The 27,097-nt window shown below is 41.5% G+C and overlaps 1 protein-coding gene and 1 long non-coding RNA gene across 5 annotated transcripts in view; one reads left to right on the forward strand and one right to left on the reverse strand.

Annotated features, from left to right (window-relative positions):
• The window catches only part of XKR4 (XK related 4), a 485,043-nt gene that overhangs the window by 410,237 nt on the left and 47,709 nt on the right, over positions 1-27,097 (forward strand). The window lies entirely within an intron of this gene.
• On the reverse strand, positions 8,921-24,341 carry LOC149126201 (uncharacterized). 2 transcript variants are annotated; one of them, XR_016234917.1, is made up of 3 exons: positions 23,791-24,341; positions 20,420-20,727; positions 8,921-9,341 (listed from the first exon to the last, which is right to left on the reverse strand). It is a non-coding gene; the product is annotated as an uncharacterized LOC149126201 (long non-coding RNA). The 2 variants fall into 2 exon arrangements; XR_016234916.1 differs by having other exon boundaries at positions 8,922-9,341; positions 20,420-20,731; positions 23,791-24,339.

Consider the following 27,097-nt stretch of genomic DNA (forward strand, 5'->3'; position numbering starts at 1 on the left):
GAACCTATAAACACATGCAAAAAAGTAGACTATATACTCAATGATGCTAAAGAGTACTCAGATATCAAGGCAGTAGGTCAAAATGATGACTGCTAATAGAATGAAGAGCACAGTGGGGACTTCTGTCCTCATCAGCTGAGAGAGGAGTAATGTAGATTGAGACTCAGAAGCAGACAGCAATATTAAATACAGCCATGCTGTTTCTGATGGATCAAAGATGTGAGCAGGTAAACCAAATTATGCCATGTACAGAAGAATTCCATAACTGAAAATACAGATTGTCCTAACTCAGACCAGTGACTCATCATTATAGTGAATTTTTCCTTACTTCTGGTGCTGGAAAAATTGTACATTTCAAGATCACTTACAGATATCAGGTAGACCTTATGAAACTACATTGTCACAATTTTCCCTAGGACAGTTTGTTCAAAGATCCCAATATTAGATCCAGCTGCCTGGGGCAGTGACCAACAACCAACCTATGAGTGACATAAAGGGGAAGCCAGTCATGGGGCTCACAGGGTGTCCAAACACTGTTAGTGAGCATCACATAGTAAAGAATTGGAATTCTAGAATGATTCCACCAAAAAGTCAAAATGCTGCCTATGGAGGAAACGGGTACCATTTTAACTCGTGAAACTTCATGTTAGAAATCATAAACACATGTAGGAACCTGCACCAAAAAAGCATTATTCTATGGTTCATTTAATAATGAGTAGATTTTACTGCATGATTATATGTTGGGTTTTGTAAAAAATTATTTAATTAAAACTGTTTGAATTTAGAAAAGAGTACAATATAAATTCAAATGGTTATAATAAATGAGAATTGTTTGCATCAGATTTACTACCTGATAATTTTCAATAACTGTATTTTGGGTTTCTAAAAAGGAAATTTTATTCTTTATTATTCAGCAAGTTTCAATTAGATATATTTGTTCTCTCAGATTAAAGACTATAATCAAATTCTCTAAAACCTCATGCCGTGTTGTCATTAATTATATATTTTTTAAATTTTTTTGCACAGATGAGATTTTTCTTGCCCCGGGCATTTTGCAAATGAATCATTATTAACCTTGTTCTGGAAAAAAAAAAACTCAGAAAACATGAGAAACTTAATTTCTCAAGGCAAAAGAGTACAAGTATAAATTCTCTGTAGAGTTGTCCATTCAGATGGTGGTGGATATTCATCCTGCATACTCAGGGTGCAGTGTTCTGTGTTGTTTGAGAAAAAAATGGGTCCATGATTAGGAACCCAAACTCTTGATATGAATCTGATCACTGTTTCCCCCTTCAGGTACCACTCTTGATTCTGTTTTGACAATTTCAACCACAAGCTTGTTCTAAACTAAGAAGAGTTAGTATGAATTTTCTTATAATATAGATTTAAAGTGACTGTTATTTAGGAAATGAAAAGAAAACTTAATCATCAAAGAATGTAAGCACAAATAGAAAAAAAAGAAGACACAAGGTAATCTTCAGAGTGTGGTGTGTGAAAGGCCACCACAAGACACACCAAACACCAGAGTTAAAGGAAAGGTTTATTGTCAGGTGGGGGAAACTTGGTAGGCTGGAGGGAGAGAGTGAAAGAGTGAAAAAGGGCCTGTGTGGAAAAGGAAGCCTTGTTATAGCTTTGCAGGGATGAGGGAGTAGGAACCGGTGAATCCCATTAGAGTTGGGGTGGAGTTACCTCTCAAGATTCCATCATTTGGTCACCTGACTCCTAGTAAGATAGGCTGGGTCCTGGAGAGACCAAACTCAATGAACAAGATGGCAGCTGGGCCACAGCCCAAGATGGCACCTGGGGCTTAAGATGGCACCTCAGATAAGATGGCACTATTTCAAACATGCCCCCTTTTGTTTTTTATAAAGCAAGTGTTGTATGGGATTACATCAGCCCCAAAAGCCCAGGAAGGGTGGAGGGACAATGATGTATCTTCTAGAGCTACTTCTTGCTGACATAGGTCAATGAGTCACTCTCCATTGATGGGGCAATGTCTCAAGTCATGATCTCCTGGGTGAGGAGCTGAATATATCCCTGTAGTAGCATTTGGGTGACTTCCTGGTTGGGGAAGGCTTTGATTTGTTCTATTACCATCTCTTCTAAACACTTAAACAGACAAGAGTATAAAAGCCAGGATGAGAATAGTAGCCAATGGTGCAAGGAGGAGCATTAAATGAATAATTTAACATTTTGTTCTACCTGGCCCAATTGATTAACAATGCCCATGAGGAAAGCTGTGTCCTCACTTTAACAAACATGATGACCACCTTATCTATAAAATTTGAAGTCATTAGTGAAACTTTCTATCCTTTTGTTTGGTTTGAAAAGTAAGGTTTTTCATGTGTATTGTGCCTGTGGCGAAATAAATCTGGCTGTGAAATAATAATTTAAGCTCTCATTTTGGCTATATTGTTATTACAGAAAGTGTTAGACATCCCTTTTATAAGGTCTAAAGATCAAACTGCATATCAGTTTCCCATCTTGAGTAGAGAAATGAGGGAACAAGTCAGGCTTCCCAGATCACTTAAAATGAAAATTTAGCAAGCAACTTAACTGTTGAATAATGACTTATGAAACATTTACAAAAAAGTCCAATGCCTTCTATAAATTTCAAGAGTACATATATTTGGAAACATTGCTTAAATATCTAACACAAGTGTAACCTGTTTGACCAGCAAAGTCAAGTACAAACATGCCAATGACTTAAACAGTTTTAGTTTCTTTCTACCAAATTTAAAATAGCTGATTCAGAGACTTAGGTCACATGAACCAAAAATATATCTTTGATTAATTTAGCAGTTTAAATTCATGAGCCATATTTTATCTATAAACCAATTAAAACAGACTTCTTAATAAATTTTTCCATGTAGACATACAACTGTTTTTTAAATTATCAACTGGGGGGCCGACACTGTGGCATAGAGGGTTAAGCCACCACCTGCAGTGCCAGCATCCCATGTGGGCACCAGTTCAACTGCTCCACTTCTGATCCAGCTCTCTGCTGTGGCATGGGAGAGCAGTGGAGGATGGCCCAAGTCCTTGGGCCCCTGCTCTCACATGGGAGACCTGGAGGAAGCTCCTGGCTCCTGGTTTCAGACTGGCACAGCTCAGGCTGTTGTAGCCAACTGGAGAGTGAACCAGTGGATAGAAGATCTCTCTCTCTCTGTCTCTCCTTCTCTCTCTGTGTAACTCTTTCAAATGATTAAATAAATCTTTAAAAATAAATAAATAAATAATCAATTGGTTCAAATTACTTTCTGGTCTTAGTAACCTCAGTTAACCATACTTTCTCTCATTTGGAACCTGTAGTCCATTATTGGCTTCATCTGCATACAGAGCTACCCCGAAGTACTGAATACAATAGAAGTTACCAGAAAAATTTCTTAAGAACCTATAGGAGGACACAATTAAACACCAAACCAACAATGTTTTAGTTTTCATGAGCAGCAAATCTGATTTTTAGTGTTTGGAGGAGAATACAAATTGTGGATGACAAAAGACTTTAGCCATGTTTAAAGTTATAAATTCATTAACCAACAAGAGGCACTTGTTTACTCCACACATTATTTTTGAAAGCACCTGTAGGATTTTACAAAACATTTATCCCTTTTTCATCTCTGGGCCTTTCTCATTAAGATGTCTGGTAACACAAGATCATTAGATTTTTTAACTTCTGGACATTTGTATCAATAGCACCTTACATTATCATAACTTAAAATTTAGCACCACTACACGTGTGGACAGTACCTTTAATATAATCCAAATAGCTTTATTAGTTGGTGTCTCTACAAGATGAGAGATATATCCTGATATTTCCAGGGACCCAATTGGAAATATCAACTCGAAAGAATTTGAAACCTTGAACTTTTTTTGGGAATGCCTGTCAAGGATGTCAAGTAGGTTTAAAAGATCTGGTAGAAATAGGATCCTTTAACAAAATGATATAATATAAACCAGAATTGATCACTGTTACAAGGTGATTATTTAAATGCTTTAGAATGAGTACATATTCAAGCAAATGGTAACTCTTCTAAAGCTCAGTTGTTTCTAAACAGTCAGAGATTAATAGAGACAGTAGAGAACACAATAGATTAACAGAACACAAATCTATCTCTTTGGTCATTCCAAGAATTGGATATAAAATCTTAAATATAAGAGTTAGCGCATGGAGTCATCCATAACTTGGAACAATTTTAACAGGGTCAGGACTAGGGAAGAGAAAATAGCTTACTAGAGCTGGCTGGAAAACTGATAGTCACCTGTTAAACAAAAACTATCAAAAGGAGATGCTGCAGTTTTAAACAGGTTTTTAAGATGATTTTAAAATATTTACTAACATATATGTATTGTAAAAATCTAATTGCTTTAGCAGAGGACCAGATTTTAATTTTATATCAGAGGAAAATAGATTAATAATTTTGTATCCAAAAATTTATTTCTTTTATACTTCCAAGCAGTGTTGAACTATTTTTCATAGGCAGTTTATGAAAACATATTTGTTAACAACCCAAATAGTTTTTCTATAGAATATAAGGTGTTAAGAGTACCAACATTTGCATTTAAACACATTTATCATTTGTCTTACCCAATTTACATTTAACAGTTACATCTAGATAACTGAAGATGTTGATATTATATCAAACCTCCATCTGAATTAAGGTCAAAATTGCATTTATATGGAATTCTACTCATTTTATCTATAAATCAGTGACATTGAACCAGATGATCATTGCTGTCAGAAACCTATTAAACTAAGTTATAAAACAAGTTTGGCAAGTTATTGTTTACTATTATGTTAGGTTTAATGGGAGAGGGCATCCATCAGAGCAGATGGGCACCCCTCCAGAGATTCCTGAGGATCTGATAGGTGACAGAATAAGGAGCAATTATGGAAATGGAAATATGTCTGGAAATAGTAATTAACTTGATGAGCCTGCTCATTTAAAGGGCCAGTAGTTTTGATCATTATTTCACATAGATTGGGAGAGACAGCTCTCAGGCTAATGTTGTCTGGAGGGGGACGTTTTTGTTAGGTTTTAGGATTTTAGGGTCCAAAGAGGAAGAGGTGGCTAATTAGAGAAGACTTTAGAGCTGAGTCTGCCCAGACAGAGGGCAGGGGTGTTTGAAATCGGGTTTGAACAGCTGAGCTGTTTGTTGGGGGAGGTGAAGCGCACCACAAGGACTCAGATAGGGAGGTTGGCAGATGAGAGAAAGGCTCTTTGGTGAAGTTTACAGTTCCATTGTTTTAGGAGTTTGGAATGTTTCAGGTGCAGGGCTTTTAGAGTGATGAACATTTTGTTACACTTTACAATATTTTTTTTTTTTTTTTTTTTTTTTTTTGTACTCAGGAGGGGAGAGTGCCAGAATGGAAGAGGAGGATTTAGGAAGAGATAGAGACAGTTTTGGCTGTTAACCCAGAGCTAGCGAACAAAACGTCTAGGAAATGCTCACTAATGGGGCCAGGAAGTTGAATTTGTAAGAATTGAAGGGACCTGGCAAGGTAGGGAAGCCTCACTCCAGGCTGCACCCAGTCTCACTGACAAATTAATCTCTGAGGAAGGAAGGAAGAACAGAATGCAGTTTTCAGCTGACGCCCTAATGGGCCAAAAACCCATCAAAAAGCCTGATCTGCAATCCTTTATCCTGTCTGGCTTGCTCATGATAAAACAAAGAGCCATCAGAAGGGTGGGATAGGTGACTTGCTTACAGTAAACTATGAGCTCAGATGGATGGAATTGCCACACCCTTACTATTCTCATAAAATTGGAATAGGATGGGGAGGGGGAAATTTGGGGCTGATGCCCAGGGGGTGAAAACTACCTGAGAAGTGAGAGAAGGGTGTCTTATCAATCATGCAGAGTAGATTGAGAATCTGTAGAGGAGGCAGTAGAGGTGGGCCCCCAATAGTGGAAAAGGGCTGAGAAAATTGCCCCTGTGTTAATGAGGAAAGAAATTGTCCTACCTTCTACCAACACAGTTACCTTGGGCTTCCGCAGGTTGATGGTCAAAGTTGGGTGGCGGGAGTCCAGGCTCCTTTAATCCTTGGATGCCAGTCCTAGCAGGTCAACTCAGGGCATGAGGGGATTGGAAGGCCACTGACCTGATAGATAAGAGGACAATCCACCCCACAATGCCCCTTCTGGTGACATTTAAGACAAGGACTCAGTGGGTCTCTAGGGTTGGGACATGTTCTGGCCTAGTGGCTCATTTGGCCACATTTAAAGCATGAACCCAGAGAACCCCTGCGATCAGTGGGGCTACTGGAGGCAGCAGGCTGTTGAATGGCCTTGGCTAGCATTTGAAATTTGGCCTTTTGAGCTCTCTCATTCTCCCATTATATACTTTAAAGGCCACCTCTAGGATTTCTGCCTGTGGAATTAATGGGACCCTCTTGAGCTGCTTTAACTTTGCCTTTCTGGTTTATTTTTTGAGGTTAGCTAATAATCAGGTGATGAAATGATTTCCTACCATTATGCCATTGGGTGAGTTGTAATCCCAGTTAGGGTTTTGTTCCAGGACTGCATCTGCACCTTCGGGATAGGATGGGTCAGTTTGATGAGTTTCAGCAACATAGAGTCAGGCCTGTTCTCAAATTCACCTATGCTTCTCCAGGAGGAGAGTGTTAGAGAGGCTCATAGATAGGGCAGGGAGAGTAGAAATGCACAAGGGCTGGTTCTGAGGTAAGGGTGAACAGGAGCTAGGCATTCTCAGGTGGGAAGGGGAGGGACAGTGAGCGAGGTGGTGGGAGCTGGACCAGATGTAGGCAGTGGGCTTTGAGGTGGAGGCTCATCTGTAGAGCTGAAAGTAGAAGAAAGGGGTTTTGGCCTTTTAGTGGGAGCTTTGGAAGTGAAGAGAACCTGAGCTGGAGAACACGAAGAACAGAGAGAAGGTTTGGAGCAGAGATAGGAGAAAGCCTGAACCTAAGGATTTCCTTCCACTTTCCTGAACAGAAGTGATAGAGATCCCAAATAATGTCAAGATCAAACATGCCATTGAACGGCCATTTGCACTAGTTGTTGAGATGATACCTGGGCCACGCCTGATTAGAAAGAAAGATGAGGTAATGGCGTTTGAGGTTTAGGAAACAACCAAGAGGAAAGTTGGATGGAACACAGGACAAGGAAGCTCCCATAGTGACCCATGGGATCAGACTAGCAGATATCAGGCATCCCCTACATCAAATCTCAGCCTTCTCACAGGGAGAGCATGGGAACAGAGAGTAGGGGTCATCACCTGCACCCACTGTTGTCCAAGAGTGTACAGTCCATGGAGAGGTGTAAAACCTGTGCAGGTTGTGGTTGGTGCCTGGTACCAGGACTTAAAGACAAAGACCAAGCAGAGTAAAACCACAACCCAAGGTAGAGGTTGCAGTGGGAGGATTCCTTGTTCCCTATTGTATGTCAGGATTTTGGAAGGCCAGTGTGTAGATGGAAATCACAGAGCATTTGGTGGTGAAGAAGGAGGTCTGGAGGTGAGTTTTGTGGTTGGCAGGGATCTAGGATCCCGAAGCAGCTCAGTTCCCCAAAGGGAAAGCAAGATTGATGGTTGAGCCTGAATCTGAGTCATGGCACCAATGAAAGGCCACCACAAAATACACCAAACACCAGAGTTAAAGGTTTATTGTTGAGTGGAGGGAAACTCCACAGGCTGGAGGGAGAGAGTGAAAGAGAGGGGAAAAGAAGGACTGTGTGGAAAAGCAGGCCTTATTATAGCTTTCCAGGGATGAGAGAGTGGGAACAGCAAATCTGATTAGAGTGGGGGTGGAGTTGCTGCTTGTGGTTGGACCATTTGGTCACCTGACTTTTCTAGTAAGCCAGGCTGGAGAAATCAAACTCAGTGTACAAGATGGAGCCTGGGCCAGAGCCTAAGATGGCACCTGGGGATTAAGATGGCTCCTCAGAAAAGATGGTACCATCTCACTAACAGTGTGGAGCATTAAATTTGTCTAGAATTGCGGCACCGGCACACCAGGTTCTAGTCCCAGTCGGGGCGCCAGATTCTGTCCCGGTTGCCCCTCTTCCAGGCCAGCTCTCTGCCATGGCCAGGGAGTGCAGTGGAGGATGGCCCAAGTACTTGGGCCCTGCATCCCATGGGAGACCAGGAGAAGCACCTGGCTCCTGCCATCGGATCAGCGCAGTCCGCCGGCCGCGGTGGCCATTGGAGGGTGAACCAACGGCAAAGGAAGACCTTTCTCTCTGTCTCTCTCTCTCACTGTCCACTCTGCCTGTCAAAAAGAAAGAAAGAAAGAAAGAAAGAAAGAAAGAAAGAAAGAAAGAAAGAAAGAAAGAAAGAAAGAAAGAAAGAAAGAAAGAAAGAAAGAAAGAAAGAAAGAAAGAAAGAAAGAAAGAAAGAAAGAAAGAAAGAAAGAAAGAAAGAAAGAAAGAAAGAGAAATTTGTCTAGAATCAGGGATTGTGTTGCAAGTTATAATGAGAAATAGGGTTATGAAATATATTGAGCTGGGGCCAGTGCTATGGCATAGTGGGTAAAGCATCCCGTAAGGGAGCCTGTTTGAGTCCCTGCTGCTCCACTTCCAATTCAGCCTTCTGCTATGGCCTGGGAAATCAGTAGAAGATGGCCCAAATGCTTAGACCCTGCACCTGTGTGGGAGACCTGGAAGAAGCTCCTGGCTCCTAGCTTCCTATCGGCACAACACTAGCTGTTGCAGCCATTTGGGGAGTGAACCAGCAAATGGGAGACTTCTCTCTCTGTCTCTGCCTCTGCCTCTAACTCTGCCTTCTAAATAAATAAATAAATAAATCTTTTTTAAAAAATAGATTGAGCTAGATCAGGATTTAAAGCCAAGTAGAGCCCCTCACTCAGGTGAACAGCAGAGGCCAGCTGACAACACTTGAATACAGTACACTTCAAAACAACAAATGGGTCAAAAGTAAATTCTCAGGGAAGATTTTTTTTCAAGATTTATTTATTTATTTGAAAGGCAGAGTTATAGAGATGCAAAGATGAGGAGAGAGAGAAGAGAATGCAAATGAAAGAAATCAAAGAATATCTAAATAAATGGAGACACTATGGTTATGAATCGAAAGAGTCAACATAGTGAAAATATCAATTCTTTCCAATGTAATGCAATCCCTTTCAAATCCTGGCAAGATTTTTTAAAGATTTATTTATTTATTTGAAATACAGAGTGATAGAGAAGAAAGAGAAAGAAAGAGATCTTCCATTTGCTGGTTCAGTCTATAAATTGTTAGTGGCGGGGGCAGGCCAGGCTGAAACCAGGAGCCAGAAACTCCATCCTGGTCTTCCACATGGGTAGCAGGAGCCCAAACACATGGTTCATTTTCTGCTGTCTTCCAAGGTGCATTAGCAGAGAGCTGGACTGGAAACAGAACAGTCAACACTTGAACCTAGGCTCCAGTATAGGATACTGGCATTGAAGGTGATTATATAACCTGCAATCCTAGTCTTTAGCCTGGTAAGAGTTTTAGAGATTATTCTAAAATTTATATTGAAATTCAATGGAACCAAAATAACTAAAAGGATTTTTGAAAAATTGAAAACTACAGTGAGTGGAATCTCCTCAAGTGAGAAGGGTCTACCCAACTTTAAGTCTTAAAAGGTAGTTTCAGAATTCGAGAATGTATAGTATTGGAGAACAGAAAGAAACAGAGCTCAATGGAACAGAACAGAGAAGGAGAAATAAACCCAAGCAATTAAGGCCTACTTGACAAAAGTACAAAAGCAATTCAATGGTAGATATATTTCCAGATTTCTGAGAAATCTCCATACTGTCTTCCATAATGGTAGTATTAGTTTACATTCCCACCAACAGAGTATTAGAGTACCTTTGTCTCCACATTCTTGTCCACATTTTTTAAAATTTTTAATTAATTTTTAATAGATTCAATATAATTTGTCGATACAGTTCTAAGAATATAATGATATTCCTTCTCTTCCTCCCACCCTCCTTCCTTCTCCCTATCTTTTTTTTTTAATTTTGGAGGTAACATATTTTAAATGTATATTATATTACAAGGCTTAATATTTGGCTGAATAAGTAGTTTAACAATTAAAAAGCAAAAAAAAAAAAACCCTAGTTTAGTGTGAGTATAAATAGCTATAAACAATATTTGAAATGAATGGTTAAGAATGTTATATTACTATAGTTTTAATCATCTGTAATTACTTTAAAATTTATGTAGGTGTCTGTTTGCCATATGTTTTCATCCTTTGAAAAATGCCTATTCATGTTCTTTGCTTATTTCTTAACTAGAATGTTTGTTTTGTTGTTGTTGAGTTTCTTGAGTTCTTTAAAGATCCTGGAATTAATCCTTTATCAGTTGCTGAAAATAGATCTACCATATGATTCATCCATCCCACTCCTGGGAATTTACCCAGACTGGTTGAAAACCAGCATGTAAAAGAATTATTTGTACTCTCATGGTTATTGCAGCTCAATTCACAATAGATAAGATATGGAATCAACCCAGAGGTCCATCTACTGATGGCTGGATTAAAAAAATTGTAGTATATATGCATTATGGAATATACTCAGCCATATAAAGAATGAAATCCTATCTTTTGCAACAAAATGGATACAATTGGAAACTATTATCCTTAGTGAAATAAGCCAGTCCAAAAAAGACAAATATCATATATTTTATCTGATATGTGGTAGTTAATATAGAATACCAGAAAAATAATGGATAGGAACAAAATGGACATCTTGTGGTATGATTGCTGTTTTTAGCCCTTGTTTGTACACCTATAGAACTTTGGTCTTTCCACTTTTTACTTCTGGAATGTTATGGTTAGTGGTACATTAATCCTGTGATTATAGAGTGAATTGAAACTATGCTTTTGCAAAAATTAAAGAAAAAAGAAAGGAAGGTAGGAGGGGTATTGAGGGAGGAAGGGAGAGAAGTATGTTTATCTTCTTAGAATTGTACCCATGAAATACATGAAATCTGTTCTCTTTATGTTAATATAAAATTTTAAAAAAAGAAAAAGGAGAGCCATTCAAGATAAGAAATACAGCCTTTCAGCGAATTGTACAGAGTTACAGGCACTGTTTAGGGCAATAGACACAATAAGCCAATGGCAAAAAAATAAAACTTCAAGACTAACACTTTTTACAAAAATTCACTTAAAATGGATCATAGACTTAAATGTATAATACAAAATAATAAAACTTCTAGTGAAAATAAACTAATATAAAATCTTTGCTATCTAGAGATAGACAAAAAAGTGTTCTTAGGCTTGACACCAAAAAACATAACCATAGAAGGAAAACTGACCCATTAGATGTCATCAAAATTAAAAATTCTGGGGTCAGTGCTGTGGCGTAGTAGGCTAAGCTTCTACCTGCAGTGCCAGAATCCCATATGGACACTGGTCCATGTCCCAGCTGCTTCTCTTCTGATCTAACTCTCTGCCGTGGCCTTGGAAAGCAGTAGAAGATGGGCCAAGTGCTTGGGACCCTGCACCCACCTGGGAGAACTGGAAGAAGCTCCTGGCTCCTGGCTTCAGATCAGCCCAGCTCCAGCCATTGTGGTCACTTGGGAAGTGAACCAGTGGATAGAAGAACTTTCTTTCTATCTCTCCCCTTCTCTGTCTGTAATTTTGCCTCTCACATAAATAAATAAAATCTTTCTTAAAAAATAAAAAATTCTGCTCATGGAAGGCCTTACTCAGAGGATGAGGAGATGAATGGTAGGCTGAACGGGAAGATGAAGATGAATGAATGAAGAACAGGCTTTCATGGTGGGGCCACGGTGAGGCTGGGTCTGGGCTTAGTTGCAATTAGGAGAATGAAGACATTCTAAGGAAAGAATCACAAGCTGCTCTTGGCATCTGCCTGGACCCATGCCTGAGCTTGCAATAGCGAAGTATAGTCTTTACCTATCAACTTGGGAGCAACCATGTCCATATTAAAGCTTGAGTGTCCTTGCTTAGCTGCTTCCTGATGCAAAGAAGAGATCACTGAGAAAACTGACTAAGATTAAAATTCAAGAGACGTAGACTGGGTCGAAATAGACAACCTCCAAACAAGGGATAAACTCAGAGTAGGTAAAAAATGGCTAGTGGGAGAAAAGCTCCAACAGGAAGCAGAGGCTTTTCCAAGCCTCCTGGAAGAAGAGGGGCCCAGGCACACTGCACCACCTGAGGGACAGGAAAAGGAGAAGCTGGTTGGCATGAGAGGCAGAAAATCTAGATACTTCAAAATATGTAGCAGAAAGGGTGAGGATGGGGGAAAATGTAGGAAGGAGTGAAATGTCATCTATTGAGCAGAAGAGGCAGATGAGAGATAGAATATTGAGAGAAATTGGATACATCAGAGTCAAGAAGTCCCAAAATGTAGTGGCAGTAGGAATGGAGATAGCATGTGTCTTGACAAGGCAGTGATATTGAGTGAATAATTTTCAAAAACTAAAAGCTGTTTTAAAACACACAAATAGGAGACACCTGGCAAGTTTGCTGGCAGAAGGAAAGACATCTTGAAAGAAAGAAACTAAAGATGGCAGGGACAGAGAATGCAGTTAAAAATGTGGGGGAGAAAAACCAGCATTTGTGAGAGAGAATAAATTAACCTTATAAGCATGGATACATACTCCAAGAGAGGGGAAAGGATGCAGGATTGGAGGAAGGGTAGGGCTGTGGCAGGTTTAAGAATAAAAGATGAGGTCTTCTGTTATCCTCATTGTCTCAAACCTGGAGCTTGAGGAGAAGAAAGGAGTCTGGACACTGGCTTCAAAGTATGCAACCAGGACCTCTGAGAGCACAAGACACGGACAGGTTATTGGAAATTGGTTTCTATCCTCTACTTCCTCGTGTACTCTTTAATTTTTTTTTTTTTTTTTTTTTTTTTTTTTTTTTTTTTGAGAGGCAAAGAGAGAGAAGCAGAGAAAGACAGGCAGAGCTCCTATCTGCTGGCCCACTCTTCAGATCCCTACAGCAGTAAGGACTGGGACTGACCAAAGCTGGAAGCCAGAAATTCAAAGCAGGTCTCACAAGTAGGTGGTTGAGACCCAAATACTGAAGTCATCACCCGCCACCTCCCAGGGTGCACCTTCATCAGGGTGGAGCCAGGACTCAAACCCACATGCTCTGAAATATGGCACTAGTGCAATTGCTAGCTCAATGCCCACCACCTCACATGCTCTTAATTAGACTGATTTGCCAGAGAAAGCTCTTGTGGAGCCACATCTCCCATCTCTATCCACTCCCCTCTACAGACTCTCTTTCTTTACTTCCTCAAAATGAGGCAAATCTCCCCTTCTCCCTGTACGTTGCCCAGGTATAGAAATCTCAGTTCCACAAGATGAAGAAAGAATTCAGCAGTTCCTTTCATTAAGTAACCAGATAAAACGTTTGTTTGGGAACTATTTCTGAAGCACTGCCATATACTAGGAGTTTTTAGGAAATTCATGGATGGGCCGGCCTTGTGGCATGGTGGTTTAGGCTGCCACCTGCAACTCCACCACCCCATTTCAGAGCACTGGTTTGAGCCCCAGCTGCTCTGCTTCTCATCCAGCTCTCTGCTAATGCATCTGGGAAAGCAGCAGAAGATGACCCAAGTGCTTGGGCCCCTGCCACCCATGTGGGAAACCCAGATGAAGTTGTTGTGGCCTTTTGAGAGTGAACAAGCAGGTTGAAGATTTATCTTTCAAATTAAAAAAAAAAAAAAGAGCAAAATCTTTATTTAAAAAAGTTCATGGAAATGTGTATTATGAGACAACTATGGATGGATTTCAAAAATCTTGACACCAAAATAAACTTATCTTTTAATTCCTTTTATCCATGAACTTTTTGAAGAGGATATCTTTGTACTTACAATGTTTTGAGAAGCTCTTTATAATAATTTTTATGATAAACCAGTCTAGGAAAAATGTTTTAACATATGAAGTCTCATAGTAAATAAAAGTAAATAAATAAATCAATGTATTTTGTCATATAGAAGTCCAGTAGAATTATGAATAGATGCTGAGTATAAAAGTATACTAGGGGCCAGCGCCGCGGCTCAGTAGGCTAATCCTCCGCCTTGCGGCGCTGGCACACCGGGTTCTAGTCCCGGTCGGGGCGCCGGATTCTGTCCCAGTTGCCCCTCTTCCAGGCCAGCTCTCTGCTGTGGCCAGGGAGTGCAGTGGAGGATGGCCCAAGTGCTTGGGCCCTGCACCCCATGGGAGACCAGGAGAAGCACTTGGTTCCTGCCTTCTGATAGGCGCGGTGTGCTGGCCACTGCGTGCGGGCCGGGCCACGGTGGCCATTGGAGGGTGAACCAATGGCAAAGGAAGACCTTTCTCTCTGTCTCTCTCTCTCTCACTGTCCACTCTGCCTGTCAAAAAAAAGTATACTAGGATGAAGTTTGGCAGAAGTAAAATGCATAGATGATTTCAAGAAGTAAAGGACAGAGTGTGAAGTTTCTGCCTGTTTAAAAAAAGAAGGTTTTGTGTGGTTAATGCCAGGTGTCAAATTACCACGGTATTTCTATTAAGCTGGATTCATTTAAAGGAGCGATGCAACACTTTTATTAAAATGTCAACATTACAATATGCCAGAAAGTATATTTCCTAAGCTATTTAAAATTCTGCTGAAAACTTTTGTGTCTCAATTTAAAAATGTTTGAAGGTACAGAGAGATTTTATGAATTATTTTTGGGTGTAGACCAGGTTAGAAGAGCATTGTGGTCTTCCAGGGAAGCAGAGACATGAATAGTGAGACTGATAAGCAGAGATGTTTGCCAAGCTGACATTCACATGAATGTGTACTAGATCAGGTGGGCAAAGCTCCAGAATTCTCCTTGGCAATGATCTGTGGTCCAGCAGCAGAAATGAAGGATCAATAGAGCAATGCCACAGAAGTGGGCCTGGCAGGATGCTAAGAGGACTTTGAGTATTGAAGATGAGTCAAAATAGCTGATCATGGGCAGGGAAGTAGGTGGGAAGGAGGAGATTCCTGGAGAGTGTTAGTTGGTGGGATCCTAAGAATTAAAGGCTGAATTGGGGTTACAGAGGGGAAAAATGAGTAACAGGCGTGAGACTGTGTCAAGCTTCCCAAAGAAGAGCAGGACAGTGTGGCAGTAAGACTATTGTTTTTTGGCTGCCATGCACAGATTTTCAGGACAGTAAAGTCAGGAAAGCAGAGGCCCAGGGCAGCAGTAGAAGGGCCACTGTGACCACTGAAGGATACAGAAATGGAGATGGGGCTGTCAGGAATAAGGTAAGGGAGAAGGCATAAGCAGGTGCTTCTCACTAGCAGACCTGGCACTGCACAGGAAGTCCAGCAGCGAAGTGCATAAAAACAATGCTGCACGTGGACAGGGCAGACTTTAAGAACCAAGTTTCATGTTCTGAAAGTCACTCAGGGATTTGTATAGGAGATGCAAGCTCTCACATTTTAGACAGAAATGGAGGTTTGTTTTCCACCTTTTAGCTTGCTTAAGAGTACTCATTTATGTTTACTTCAAGGGCACATAGCAAAAAAATCTTAATTCTAGTTCTTCATTGCAACTCAGTTCATTCCTGCCTTACAAATTGGTCTATTTGGGATAAATAGGAGGTTAAACCGCAATCCGTTCAGAACATGATCCAAGATTCTAAAACTAATATCCAGCTCTAGTGTTGTCCAAGTGTCAGGAAAGACAGTTCATGACAGCATCCCCTCCCATTTTGTCTCCAAGCATGTGTTACTGATTGATCCAGCCAGGAACCTGCCTCCCTGCACCAACAGCTTCTGAGACTCAGGCAAACACTCACATGAAGGCAGAACTACCGACAGCACACATCACGTCGCCCTGTCTCTTCCCCTGTTGCTGGCCTGAGAGGCTCTCTCATGCTCGTAGACAGAAAGCAAAGGCCTTTGGAGTTCCCTGTGGTCTTCCCCCAGCTGCTGTCTCACCAGAGCTGCATCGTCCCTCCGGGTGTTTGGCTCTATAGCCGGTCCTACAGGGCCAGGAGCATCCTGGCCTAAACCCCTAAGAAACTATTTGTCTCTCCTGAGTCAATATCTTAACACTTGAAACTCAGATTTTCTCCCTATTTGGGAATCTAAAACCAAGAATCATAGTGGACAGCTAAGCCTCTCCCTTAGAACAGCACACTTAGAAAGCTACTACGTCCCCAAAAGCAGAGCGCAGGAAATCAGCTCTGGACTGCCCAGGAAACAGCAGCCTCTTCCTAGCTCTAAACACACGCTGCTTTTGAAACAAAGGCCATAAACGGTAATGTGATACCATGTCCAAGGGGAACAGCAACAAGAACTCCATTGCCTTCAGGAGAAACTAAGTTTCTGTTCAGGAATATTAGTGCTGGAGGGAGAATATGGGAGACAGTGATGAACCAGCCAGTCTTTCTCCTGAGTTTACTATAACATAAACAATGGGGTACCCAAGGATTAGCTTTTTTCATGGGCATCCAATGGGGACTCACACCCAATACACATGACTGAACTCTTCTTTCTCTCAAAACCGTGCCTTCAAGGCCAACAGCATTAACTATGAAAGGAAGCATTGACAAGCTGGTCTTTATTAAAATTTTAAACTTCTGCTCTTTGAGTGATGGTGTCAAGGGAATGAAAAAACAAGACCCAAACTGGGAGAAAATATTTGCAAAATACATATCTGACAATGATCTAAAACATACAAAGAACTCCGAAAACTCAACAGTAAGAAAGCAAACAACCCCATTAAAAATGAGTTGAAGGCATAGGAGACACTTCAGCAGAGAAGATATGTGATGGCCAGTAAACCTATGGAAAGTCCTCCACATCATGACATTAGAGAAATGCCAATTAAAGCAATAATAAAATACCAGTACACACTGATTACAATGACTAAAATCCAAAACAATAACACCAAATTTGGTGAGGACGTGGAATAACAGGAACCCTCATCCACTGCTGATGGGAATGAGAAAAGGCAGAGCCAATTTGTAAGACAATGGTTTCTTATAAAATGAAACATACTCACATGACTAAACATACACATGACCTAGCAATCACATTCCTTGGTATGTATGTACTCAAGTGAATTGAAAACTGTGATGTTCACACCAAAAACTGCACACAAATTTTTATATTAACTTTATTCAGCATTGTCAAAACTTGGAAGCAATCAAAGTATCCTTCAGTTGAAAAATGGATAAACTCTGTTACACCCAGACAATGGGATAGTGTTCAATGTAAAAAAGAAATGAGCTATCAAGAGACAGAGGGAGAGGAAGAGGGAGAGAAGGAAGAGGATAAGGGGGAAGAGGAGGAGGAGGAGGAGAAGGAAGAAAGGAAGGAAGGAAGGAAGGAAGGAAAGAAGGAAGGAAGGAAGAAGGAAGAGAAGGAAAGGGAAAGAGAGAGAGAACCTAGAAAGGAAGGGAGGGAAAAAGTGAGGAAGGGTGGGAGGGAGAGAGAGAAGAAGGAAGGGAGGGAGGGAGGGAGGGAGAAAAAGACATGGAATGATCTGAATGCTTATTACTAAAAGAAAGCAGCCAGTCTCAAAACTCACAGTGTGATTCTGCCTATGTAACATTATTTTTAAAAAGAGGAAAAACTATAGAAATGGTAAAAAGTTCAGTAGTTAAGAGGGGCTCATAGGACAAGAGGGTGATCTGGCCAGGCAGTGGAACTACTCTGTGTTGTTCTACAATGGAGTATGCAGGTCTTTGTTAAAACTTAAGGAAGATGGCACACCAAGAGTGAGGTCTGATGTAAATTTGGACTGTGAGTGATAATGGTGGGTTAGTGTAGGTTTATCAGTTGTGTGGGCTCTATGAGAACTCTCTGTATATTGCACTCAATTTTCCTGTGACCCTAGAGCTGCTCTAAAAAAACCAAGTTCATTAATTTAGGAAAGCTGCATCTTCCTCAGTTGTGTTTTCTACGGGAATGCATTGTCATCCACTGACCTGCCCAAACTAAAAATATGAGGCTACAAACTTGATTCCTCTCTCCTAACAAACTATTCACCAGAGACACAAGTTTTCTTCAGTGTATCTGGAATCACCTACTTGCCATCCACCATCCTTCTACTCTTATTGAACTTGCAGTTATTCTCTTGCCTGGATTAGTAAATCATCCTCCTAAGTGCTCTTGTTCATTTCAATCCACTTTCCATAGGAAGTCCCTCAAAAACATGAGCACTATCGTGTTGATCAAGTCACAGCTCTGCTTAAAGCCCTTCAATAGTTCCTATTACTCTCAGGGCAAAGACCAAATAGCACAGTGTACTAAACCCATCACCCTTAGTTCCATGGTCCCCAAGCCTTAAGCCTATTGCTGTTCCTTAAACATCCATCCTGGGACTCTCTCATAAGCAGTAACCTTTCCCTGGTACACTCTTCCAGGACTTCTTATTTGTTTTCATCTTTGGGATATCAACTGTGTTATTTTTCCCTCCAGGAGATTTCCATGGGTCACCCTAAGTCCCAGTTTGGAAGTCAATGCTCACACATGATCTCCAGGCCCTCAGTGCAGTGCAGGAACAAATAACACTTTGCATTATCATCACCATCTTGCCCCTTGGCCCTCTCCTACTAGCTGGCAGACCCTGTAAGGGCAAGAATTAACATCATCTCTGTGTGCTATTAGCGCTGAACAGGTTACCTTACATAAAGTTCAGTAAATACTTGTCAGACCAAAGGGTACATGCATAAAGGAAGTGAATTGCTAAAGGAAAATGATACACAGTGAAACTCTCCCTGCCAAAGTGGGTACAGAAAAAGTGGTGAAGAGAAGACTGTGTAGAGCACTGGATAATCAGCAAATCACAAGTGTGAGTGCAAAGGCAAGGATTTACAACCTTCACACAAAGTGAGAAGTCTGGTGAGGGTTACATGCAGTAAGAACAGAACAGCGGCTGCAAGGGCGCAACACTTATCTAGTGTGTTAAATACAAATAGGAATGCATATATCAAATCAGCAAATGGTGACTTGGAGTCTTAAAAGGGGAAAGGGGAAGATGTCCACACAGAGTGGAAAAGGTATACAAGAGGAAAGGAACGTAGACATTGGAGTCTTTTGAGCCAAAAGAATACCACAGAAAATTGCAAAGCCTCTCCCATGTTCTGTGCCAGCCCCATTACAGTTGTAAGAGGGGACTTTAAGAAGTTCTTAGAAAATAGAATTAAAACATAAATTCATTTTGGTGCAAAAAATTTTTGAAATGATGTATGGATTTCAAGATGCTTTTTGCACCAAAATGAACTTAGCTTTTAATTCTATTTTTCCACAAAATTTTGAAATACCCCCATATCCTTCTAGATGTGCAAGGCACAGTTACACTCATCAGCCAACAAGACAAAGCTGAGCATTTTTAGCATTGCCATGCCTACCCAGCTTCTTTAAATCTGAGTATGATTGCCTTTGCTTGGTTTAACTAAGGAGCTAGGATATTTGTATTTCTAAAGCTGTGAAAAATGTCTCTTTTTCCTTAGTTTTAGAGTTGGCTACTGCATCCCTGTTTCTCTAGCTGGATGGCCCATCACCCACTGAGGGGGCATGGGAAAGGGTAACCTTTGCCCAGCAGCTGAGCACAGGATGTACTGGCATGAAAGAAGCAAATGTCTATCCTTGTCAGGATTGAACGTCAGTTCACTTTAGAGTGGCCACACTGAGCAAATAGGTTACAGTTTGTGGGAGAAAAAAAGAAAAGTAAAATTGTGTGCAATCCTTTTCTGATGGTACACAAACCCATCTGGCTGGGGATTCTATGCCAAGCTGGCCTGCATGAAAAGGAGAAGGATTCTTTTTTTTAAAGATTTATTTTATCTATTTGAAAGAGTTACAGAGAGAGGTAGAGAAAGAGAGAGGTCCTCCATCCACTGGTCCACTCCCTAGATGGCCTCAATGGCTGGAGCTGCGCTGACCTGAAGCCAGGAGCCTCCCCTGGGTCTCCCACGTGGGTGCAGGGGCCCAAGAACCTGGGCCATTCTCCACTGCCCTCCCAGGCCACAGCAGAGAGCTGGATTGGAAGAGGAGCAGCTAGGACTAGAACCAGCGCCCATATGGGATGCCAGCACCGCAGGCCAGGGCTTTAACCCACCACACCACAGTGCCAGCCCCAAGAGGAGAGGAATTCTAAGTGACCCTTCCACAGTCTGGTCATACCCCGTTTCTTCACAGCCAAGTGACCTCAACTCTCAGCAAGCATAATCGTGCACCATCAGGGTCCTGGGCCTTCTCTGTGAGTTTCCCCTTTTCATCCCTCTGCAAGGATCCTGTCTCCAGGAAGTGGAGCCATGGTTAATAAGCTAACAATTCAGGAATATGGTCCTATCACATGGATTGTAACATGTAAGTCAGTAACAATGAGAAAGCTCTGGAAAATGAGTTGCCACAACACATTTACTAGAATGGGGAAAATACAAAATATAGACAACATTGAATGCTGATGAGGATGTGGCGCAAAGTGACACAGCCTCTTTGGAGGACAGACTGACATTGTAATGCAAAACATAAAAATACTCTTACCCGCTGGTGCCGCGGCTCACTTGGCTAATCCTCCGCCTTGCGGTGACGGCACATGGGGTTCTAGTCCCGGTCGGGGCGCCGGATTCTGTCCCGGTTGCCCCTCTTCCAGGCCAGCTCTCTGCTGTGGCCAGGGAGTGCAGTGGAGGATGGCCCAAGTGCTTGGGCCCTGCACACCCCATGGGAGACCAGGAGAAGCACCTGGCTCCTGCCTTTGGATTAGCGCGGTGCGCCGGCCGCGGTGGCCATTGGAGGGTGAACCAATGGCAAAGGAAGACCTTTCTCTCTGTCTCTCTCTCTCACTGTCCACTCTGCCTGTCAAAAAAAAAAAAATACTCTTACCATAAGATCCTATGGTAATCATGTTCCTAGGTATTTACCCAGATGAGTAGAAAATTCATTTCTGCACAAAAATGGACTTAAAAGATGAATCTTCTCATTATGTTATTTCGGGCAAATCAAGTAACCCATCTAGACCACAGATTAACATTTTACTGAAAAAAAAAAAAGGACAATCATGATACATCAAACTATTTTAAACTAGAGCTATGCATTTAATATTTGCACATTTAATGTCTTTTTTAAAGTATTTTAGTGAACTTACTACAAATTTTTCAAATACCACATAATTTCTAGTAATTTATCCACTTATGAATATAATATTTTACCTTGCATAAACTCTAAGTTTTCAACATAAAAATAAGTCAAAATCAATTATGCATTAAATTGGTTACAATACATACCATGGCTCCGTCTACCTTCAATTCACTATAACACTTAAGCATTCAACCTTGCAATACTGCATTTCCATTTACCCCTCCCAGCTTTTGCGCTGTTGTCATTGTACATGTGTTATAAACCTCATAGTACGGTATAATTATTTTGGTCTAATGAGTTCTCTTTTAAATAAATTGTGAGTATTCATATATTTTGTTTCTGGCACTCTTCATTACTTTGCATATATCCAAGTTTGCATCTGATATTTCCCTACAACTTGAATTTCCTACATTTCTTGTAGTGTCAGTCCACAGGTGACGCATCCTCTCAGTTTTTATTCATATGAGGTTTCTTTATTTTATCTCTACCTTGGAAAGATGTTTTCCTAGTTAAAGAATTCTGGTTTGATGGGTGATAATCGTATTCTTCTAGGACTTTGAAGATGGCTGTTCGCTGTTTTCTGGCTGGGTCCACATTCAATGTCAGTGGTCATTCCTACCCAATGACTTTGGGTTACAAGCTGGATGTTTTTTATCTGATCTGGTCTTCTTTGAAAGAATGTCTGGCAGGCAATAAACTAATTTGTGAATGTGTGGATGGGCTTGATAATTTCAGGGCTTTTTTCTAAGCATTGCTTGGCAAATCTGAAGTACCTTTTTCTCTAGGGCCAACTTAACCCTGCTTTGTAAGGCATGGCCTTCTGGGGTACATTCTGAATGTTCCAGATTTTCAATGAGGTGTTTTTTTTCTTCTGTTCAGAACTGAAAGTCTCCCAGTCCCATTCAAGCTCTGGAAATTGTTCAGTTGATAGCTCCTCAGCAGTCTTATTTTTTCCTAGGTTATGAACATAAAAAAACTAAAGCATGCCTGTGCAGGTTTCTGGAGCTTTCTCTGCATCACTTCCTGCTTCCAGTTCCCTTCCCCACAAATCACAGCCATCTTGGTTCTCCTGAATATCAGTATCTGTCTCTTTCAAAGCAATATGTTACTCAAGTTCCTCTTCCTGCACCAAGGTTTATAAGGTGACTCCAGGCAATAAGTCTAAGCAATTGCCATTCTCACCTATGTGTTTCCTTTCTATCTAGGAGTTCAGGTGTGAGACAGACAGTAAAGTAGTAAGGTTTTATTGGGGATAGGGCATCCATCAGAATGGGAGGGACATGTAGAGAGCAAGGTTACATGGTTGAATGGAGAGAAGCAAAATAGGCCTGTCCTGTTGTCTAGTATCTGAAACAGTATCTGATCTATTTTGTCCAGGTGTCTAATTGTTTATGGCAGCAGAGAAAATCCAGATCCATATAGTCAATGCTTCATAATTTTAGTAAAAGCTGTAAAATCATTTCTTATAGGAAATATTTTCTTTAAAATTACAGTACTGTAAACACCAACTATGCACATATTCCTCCTTCTTAGCCCCCAAATACTGACCTTGTGATTTTTCTTCTCTTAACCATTGTTATACATAGTGCTGAATTCTACTGGGTTGAAAGATTCTTGGCACACTCAGCCCTCTGCTATCTGCTGAGCCACCCACCTGGCCTGCCCAGGTATGTTCTCACCATTCAACCATGCAACCTTGCTCTCTATCTGTCCCTCCCATTCTGATGGATGCCCTGTCCCCAATAAAACCTTACTACTTTACTGTCTGTCTCACACCTGAATTCTTTCTTGCATGAAGACAAGAACCCCATGGCTTCCACAGCTCTTTTCTCTGGTGACACTTGGTGACCACAAAGGGATCCATGAAGAAATCCACAGGGGAATTAACTAAGAGATCAGGAAGGGATTGAAAAAAAAAAAACTCTATGCAGAGTAAGAGCTGTTGAGCTTCAGATGGTTGTCAAACAAGGATTCCAGCTCATCCCATTGGACAACCTGAGCAGTCCTCCAGACTGAGCAGGACAGTCTTTCCAAGGCCAATCTCAAACACCATAGGACAGATAGCAAGAGAAAAAATACCCATATCCATCTCTATATCCATTTGTCAGCTTCCAAAGTAGCTACAGAAGACCTCCGGCCATTTATCCCCATAAGATTATGGGTATTTCTCCATTGAGGGGGAAATGTTAGGTAAGAAGTTAAAAAATTAGCCTATGTGTGTGTGAGAAGGGCCTGAAGACCAGCATCTACTGTGGAAGCTCCTGAAATCCAGCATTTTGCACTTCAAAGTCCTGCCCAGATCCTGATAACCTTCCAGGTGATCCCAGCCCTTCCCCCAGGAAAAGCTCCCAGGAGAATTCTCTCTCCTCAGGACCAAATGGGTTATCTGACCTGATAACATGGAGCAATCAAACCTTCACAGAATCCCTAAGGGAAGCCCCTCTACTCTGCCCAGTGCCAGTAAATCTCGAGAGGAATTTGCTAATTTTCACCTAACAAGCACTTCTGCCAGGGCTCCCCATCCTTTGTCCTGGAGGAGGGGGAGAAGGTAAAGAGGCTCCCTTAAAAATCAGGAGTCCAAGGAAAGACTGCGTGCTCAGCTGTCTGCTGTCTGCTGAGCCACTGCCTGGCCTGCCCAGGTGTATTCTCTCCATTCAACCATGTAACCTTACTCTCCCAGAGTCCAAGTGACGGGGTACTCTCTATCTGTCCTTTCTGTTCTGACAGATGCCCTATATAAAATCTTATTACTTTACAAAAGAAAGAAAGATTCTCACCTGTCGCTCCCCCTCTTCATGGAGGAATGACACTAAACCCTGTCTAGGCTTCATATCCGAGTCACGGCACCATTATGTCGCTCCCCGTCTTCGTGGAGGAACAACACAGGACCCTGCGTTGTTCTTTCGTCTGCTCGGCCCTCCCCGGGTTTGCTGCTGGTTCTTCCCAGGTTGGCTACCGACCCTTCCACCTCCGTGGAAGGGCGGTTCCCCCTGCCACTTTCCCCACTTCCGCGGGGGAGCGGCACACCGCCAGCCGGCTCTCTCGGGGGCTGCTCAGGTGTTCCCTTTAGATGTTCCTGGTGCATGTTGTCTCTCTCCTCCTTTATAGTCCTCTTCCGCCAATCCCAACTCTGCTACCCACACGCCGAGTACGCTGCTCTCCTCCAATCAGGAGCAGGATCAGCTCCTGCAGGTCATCACTCAAGTTGGCAAGAGGCAGCTGCATAGAAGTTGTTACTCCCTTCTCAGCGCCATATTGTGGGAGAGCAGATGCATAGAATGTATCTTAATTCCAGTAACAGTCTAGTCCGAGTTGCTCCCCACACTCACCCATTAAGCAAAACAATTGTGACCCCAGCTGATTGAACAGAGATTAACCACAACTGTGTTCTCTTGAGAGACCTAAGCTAAGGGAACTCAGTCCTATTTTTAATTTCCATGTAGATGATGTCATAATCGACAAGCAATGCTACTTGGCCCACATCCCTAGACTCAAGACAAACACATTACCTAATTCTTCATTTTAACCACAGAAGGATTCAACTCCCATTCAGGTTGACCAACTGATCATATTCAGCTTTCTTGCTGTTGTTTTTCCTATGATATAGGGATGTCTTTCTTGATGTCTTAAAAGGTTTTTAATTTCTATGGAATTCTGAATTTTTTTCAGTCTGATAGATTTTGCATATTCCATTGATACTCAACTGAATCTTAAATATCTCACAAGGCTTTGTCAAAGTTGCAGTTATAATATCTGAGGTTCTTCTGTTGGACCCTATGCTTCTGTGAGCACCGTGCCAGTAAAAGAGTGATGGCCCAGACAGGCAGGTGGAGTTCCCAGGAGCAGAGCCATGGTGACTATGCTAATGAAAGTTCTTTGGGTCCAGAAAAAAAAAGTACTGTCTATCCACCCTTGAAGTGTGAGCAGATTTGGGAAGATAGTGCAGGCCAAATGGATGTGATATTAATTCCCTCAGGAAAACACACATCTATCTAGGCATTTAAACAGGAAGATATTGAATCAGGGAATTAAGAGACAAAATTAGGGAGGTTGAATCAACAAAAAGGGGGAAAGTTTGTGGCATTCAGAGATGAGAAACCGCAGAAAGCCACACCACCCTAGCAGGAGAAATACTCATCTGCCTGACACAGCATGCAGACTCCACAAGGCCTGAATCATGCTGGTGGTTGTCTCTGCAGGCATACATGCTCATCTGCCAGAGGTACTAAGGCTGCTGGCACTACTGCAGTAGTCTGTAGTCACATCCACTGCCAGGAACAAGGTGGCTTCTATTTTCTTCCCATATTTAATGGGTTCTAAGTGCCTCCCATTGCCAGCAACAAACTCCAGCTGAGCAGGGAATTTGGAAAACCTAGTTCTGAGGTTCCCAGCCACAGTGGTTTAGGGGAGAATTATAAAAGGCTATGTATGGGATGCGGTCAACAGATGTATTTGGCATTACTGATTAATCCAGCAACTCTACCTGTTAAAATTCATTGTTCTTTTCTATAAAATATCAATGATAATAGTAGCTACTTCCTAGGGGTATTCTGAGAGTTAAAGAAGCCATAGTTTACTCTACAAAAAAAAATCCTGGCCCATAGGATGTGCTCAATAAATTATCATGGCTTCTGTTGTTTTTAGTTAATAAGTAGTAGAATGGAAAGTCAACCCCTGTCTGGACTGACCATAACAGGAGCAGATTGTAAAGATGGCCATGCCCTTTACCCAGCACTGCTACCCATCCACACACTTCTTATTTTTTCAATTCAGGGAGGTATAAAACAAAGATTATATTGATTTTCTGCTTGCCATGATATTAATTGCTTGTGGTCCCCAAACACAGTGTAAGTTAATAACCTCTGTACCCATCCTCTCACAGTTAAAAAAAAAATCTGAATTTAGTCACATATTCACACACCTCAAAAGCACCATATGTGAAATGTTTTAGAAAAATTGCTTCAGGCATAACATTGAGGTCAAATTAACTTGCGAATATGAACTAAGAAATGTTTGCTTGGAAATTAATTCAGTCAGTCAATCAAGGCTCCCCTGCCGGCCCTCTGGAAGTTCAAATGAAGCTGGGAGAGTGTGTATGATGTGTTCTGTAAGGAACACAGGGCACAGTAGGCACTTGATAAATGTTAGGGGGTTGTAATGAGCACAGTAAGTACTTGGATACTGAGTGGATGGAGCCACTTAAGTGAAAGAGAATCCTTCTAAACTGTAATGCTTGATAGAGATTAAGACCCTCTAGGGCTGGGTGTTTGGAATAGCAGTTAAGATGCTGCTTGGGATGCCCATGTCCCACACTGGAGTGCCTGGTTTGAGTCCTGGATCCACTTCTGATCCAGTACCCTGCTAATGAGCAGCTGAGATGAAGCAGAGGATGGCTTAACTACTTAGGACACTGCCACAAACTTGGGAGATACAGACTGAGTTCTTAACTTGTGGCTTTGACCTGGTCTGGCCCTGGTTGTTGTAGCAATCTGTGGGGTGAATTCCAGTATATGGGAGACAGCTCCCTCTCTCTCTCTCTGCCTTTCAGTTGAGATCCAAGAAACTTATCCATATGGAACAGAATTACTCTCTTCAATTCAGCATCTCAGCCAGTTTGTACACCAGGCACTGACTAAATGAATATCTGTTTGACCAGCCAGCTAATGCAACTCCCTTTGTCTTTAAAAGCACCAGCCTTTGAACCAGTCAGAGACCTGGAGTCAAATTCTGACTCTGTCCCTTAGAAAGGGTGGGATCTTTTTTTTTTTAACTTTTATTTAATGAATATAAATTTCCAAAGTACGATTTATGGATTACAATGGCTTCCCCCACATACCGTCCCTCCCACCCACTACCCTCCCCTTTCCCACTCCCTCTCCCCTTCCATTCACATCAAGATTCATTTTCAATTATCTTAATATACAGAAGATCAGCTTAGTATACATTAAGTAAGGATTTCAACAGTTTGCTCCCACACAGAAACATAAAGTGAAAAATAATAGATGATTTTTTTAAATGATGATGAAATCAGATCAGACCTATTGTCATGTTTAATCCCAGTGAGAGTCAAGTTGGGAGTTGATA

The sequence above is a fragment of the Oryctolagus cuniculus genome, chromosome 6, assembly GCF_051225735.1.
Source record: "Oryctolagus cuniculus isolate XC-2025 breed Fujian yellow rabbit chromosome 6, ASM5122573v1, whole genome shotgun sequence".
NCBI lineage: Eukaryota > Metazoa > Chordata > Mammalia > Lagomorpha > Leporidae > Oryctolagus > Oryctolagus cuniculus.